This window comes from Asterias rubens, chromosome 12 (genome assembly GCF_902459465.1).
Source record: "Asterias rubens chromosome 12, eAstRub1.3, whole genome shotgun sequence".
Lineage (NCBI taxonomy): Eukaryota > Metazoa > Echinodermata > Asteroidea > Forcipulatida > Asteriidae > Asterias > Asterias rubens.
In genome coordinates, this window is record NC_047073.1 from 6,320,125 (window position 1) to 6,324,562 (window position 4,438).

Consider the following 4,438-nt stretch of genomic DNA (forward strand, 5'->3'; position numbering starts at 1 on the left):
TGGGTGGGGGGGGGGGCTCTGTGGGAGTGGGCTCCCCCCTCCACACTCCATGGTTTCACCACTGCTGATATACCTACCAATCAGATCAGTCGTTAGTGAGGACCAACTCCAACAATCAACCAATCACGGCTAGCTGCATATAATCTTTTAAAAGGTAACCAATGAACACTGTTGACTTGTTTGACTGTTTAGAAGACAGAAGAGTGAAATATATGATATAAAATGATCATCTTTCAGTTGGCAATTGTTTTTAGTGTAATCAGTTTAAGATTTATTTTATTATTATTATTTGTTAATGTGGTCACAGCTTCGATGCCTCCGACAAATTCTTCTCCAGTGGTTCTATCATTTGCAGTAGAAAATATAATAATCGCTAGAATATTAATCAACATTTATAAATCAGTTCAATCATGTACATTGTAATGGATTTATGTTTAAATTATAAGAACCATTTACATTACATGCATTACACCACACAAAGGACCTATAACTACCAATCCTAAGGACGAAGCAATAATGGTTAATATTAATGGTGTTTGGCCTAAGGACACAAGTGTGAAGACCATGGCCCAATTTCATGGCTCTGCTTACCGTAAGCATGGAATCGGCGCTTACGGAAGCAGGGATTTCTGTGCTTACGGCAAGCGTATTTCACGGGTTAGCGGCGAATTTGGCTTCTGCGCGTGCAGAAGCCAAAGGGTATCGCACTGTTCATTTAAAAATTAAAGCCAAAGGGTATCACAGAAATTTGGCGCTTGCATGTAAGCGGGGAATCGTGATCGTAAGAGCAGAATTTGGCGGTAAGCAGAGCCATGAAATTGAGCCCAGGACTTGAACCCACACTGTGCTGGTCAGAAACACCAGAGCTTGGCTGCTTCACTGCTTGGCCACACAAATCCCAAATTTTGGCTGAAAGCAGCTGATAATCATTTCTACTAAAATGTTTGAATTTGATTTCGATACCTTCATAATTAGATTTTGAGGTCCCGAAATCAAGCATCTGAAAGCACACAACTTCAGGTGACAAGGCTGTTTTTTCTTCCATTAACTTCTCGCAGCTTTAATAACCAATTTAGTTCAAATTTACACAGGTTTGTTAGTTCGTGCATATGTTCAGATACACCAAGTGAGAAGACTGTCTTTGATAATTACCAAAAGTGTCCAGTGCAGTGTTGTTAGTCACGAGACCTTGTGTCCGTCTCTTTCGGTAGGGCTGGTCTCGGTCTTGGAAGGACTGGTCTCGGTCTCGAGCTTCGTGGTCTCGACTACAGCAGTGGTGTAGTGTCTTTAATACAATGGTCTGAAGTTCAATTGGATGAGTCCAATTTGTGTGTACAATATGTTCAACTCCTAGTAATCACACTGTTCATTTAAAAATTAAATATCTGAAATGTAAACAGTATAAAATTTTCTATTTTTTGTAAGATGAAAGTTTAGGATATTAGTAATATTATGTTAAATGCATCTTTGGCGAGTGATGTGTACATAATGTCAAATTAAGGAGACTACTTTTCTATATTTTTTAAAGAGATACACAAATTGATTATGACTATATTCTGTATGTGTATGTTATATATCCTTGTGAGGTACTGTACTCTTAAACATGTCATGTCGGTTGAGAGTTCATGTCCACCCAGGGCCCAATTTCATATAGCTGTTAAGCAGCAAATGAGTAGGACTGGCTAGCATGCCAAGGGTAAGTTTTGTCTGTGCTTAGTAAGTTTTTATACTTACAGGTTTTATGAAATTTTTACCTTGGGACGAAACCATAAAGACCTTGATACTCAGTTCTGGGTCAGAATGGCCCATTTTGGGGTCAACATTAATGACTCTGATTCTGGGGGTCATGTTGATCTCCAAAAAACAGGTCATGATGATCTGGCATTAGTAAAAGAGTTTTGGAAAATTTCTTTAAAAAAAAAGTCTTGGGTCAGGGGTCAAGTGATGATAGGTGGTGCTAACAATCAAAGGAATCAAGTAGGTTTGACTTGATGAAATTTAAAAGGAAAGAATTTTAAAATTATTGTAACTTTATTATATTTTGTTTGAGCAGCTATTTTACTGAACTGGGTCTTGGCAGTGTTTAGCACGCAGATTAGATTGTGCTCTTACATGATTTACAGGGCATTGTAAGCACATAGTTATGTGTTAAGCAGTGCCATGTTATTTTGACTTCATAACAAATTGTAGAGCAGACATGTTAATGTTGTCATTTAGAGATGTATTATGACAAAGTGCTAGGGTGGTATGTGCCTAATTTATTGCGCTGCTCAAAGGAACGAGTTGGTCTTTAAAAAGGGTTTATAACTGTTTGTTATAAAATGCAAATGATTGGAAAGATATTTTAAAAGTAGAATACAATGATCCACACAAGTATCACTCGAAATTGCGTGGTTTTCCTTTTACCTTGTCGACTAACACAGTCGGCCATTTATGGGAGTCATATTTTTGACTACCGTATAAATGGCCGACCGTGTTAGTTCGCAAATTAAAAGGAAAACTGTGCAATTTCGGGGCAAATTTGTGTGGATCATTGTGTTCTATTTTTAAAAAATCTTCCTAACCATATGCATTTTTTAACAAACGGTTACAAGCTCTTTTCAAAGACCAACTCGACCGATCCAAGGCAATGTGTTCCTTTAAGCACAACTTGTGCCGTTTTTATCATACACAGACACAAACTAAACACAAAATTAAATTTCAAAACTCATCACCTTAAATTAGAAGAAATTGAGGTTTGTGAAACCTTTGATACATGAGCTTCCATGGGTTTGTCAAAATTCACAAGCCGGTTAAGCTTGGTAGGGAGATCATCACAGTTAAATTGGTCCAGAATTTTGTTCACTTTTATGGGTTTTTTTGTTTTGTTGTCCACATCTAATGTTATTTGCAGCTCGCTGTTCAAAGGAATAGTTCAATTACAAATTTGTTATGCCCAAGCTATATATCTTGGTATTTTTGTTACTGGGTTACTGTATGTCGATGTGGCCAAATTAAGTACACACAACCATTTTAAGAGATATCTATAACGTAAATTAAAATAAATTTGGAAAAGTAGATTGATTTCTATAAGATGTTTATTTAATAACTTGATACAGTAATGATACTCTAACAGGTGGCCTTGCCACTTTCAATTTATTTTGTATCGAAGAATAAACGCTGTGTGATGTCTTGAGAAGTTGTTTTTAATTTAAATTTTTTATTCAGGAGTGTATGTGTTGTAAGGAATCAGAGATGGGTGTTTTGTTTTTGATTTACGAAATTCACCTGACATCACCACTCAAATAATTCGAATTGTATAAACTATATCAATATTAAAAGACTTAACAAATAATATTGTGCAACAAGGGTGTTTTTTCTTTCATTATTCTTTTGCAACTTCGATGACCAATTGAGTTTAAATTTTCACAGATTTGTCACCTTATCCCTTTAATGTTCGGATTCATCAAGCGAGATTACTGGTTTCGACAATATTATCAAAGGTTCTGTGAACGGGTGTTAACAAATCATATTTGTTATCCCATAATGCAAAAACAAATAACATACACTCCATTGGAAATGAGTGCAACATTATAGAGTGCAACAAGCAGAGCAGGAAAATGATGTGTATTCGAACAGAATCATACTATCAATACTATCATACAAACGCAGTTTAGCGTGAAATGTCACTTTGAGTATGGAGGCGGTAATTGCGTCAATATAATGAATTGCTTTTACATGAGCAGTCGCCAAAAATACTTTTTTTTCACACTTTGCGTGGAAACGGTACATTTTCAACGGTGATATAATTAATTTGTTTCATTACGAAATCGTACAATTGGGATTGAATTTATGTTTTATAGTGACTTTTTGTATACAAATGACGGGTATTACTAAAAATAATATACATATAAAATAAAAAAAAAGAGAATATCTAAAAAATAATTGTACAGTTATATTTAGTAAGTATTTAGTTTTTCCTTATTCTCCGTTTCTAAAAAGATCTGCCATAATGTCATTTTTCGTGAGAGTCGGATCCAAGTGTTGCGTTAATTACAGAGTAGAGCGCCCTCAATACAATTGTTTTGAACGATTTTTCGCATCCATGCGGACGAGAAATAAGACTTTTGAAGTCAATCTTAGTCTATGTTGTAGACAAAACAGCCCAAAGAAAGCCTGTGTGTCGCGTTAACAAAAATAGCACTTGTTGTGAGTTTACACCCCAATGATGTATTTGTCGTTTTAATCTTTTTAATGTATTGTGTTTTGCCGATCCTTTTGAAATTAAACCAGAAATCATCTGTCAAAACGGAAGGTTAACTAGATTATGATAAATTATTTCCGATTCAATTTTTATCAAAATTACTTAAATAATTGCAATGACGTATTGTTTTCATTATTCTGCGAATATCAAGCTAGTAAATACGGCTGTTTATCTCTCTGCTGTCAGTTGTAATGA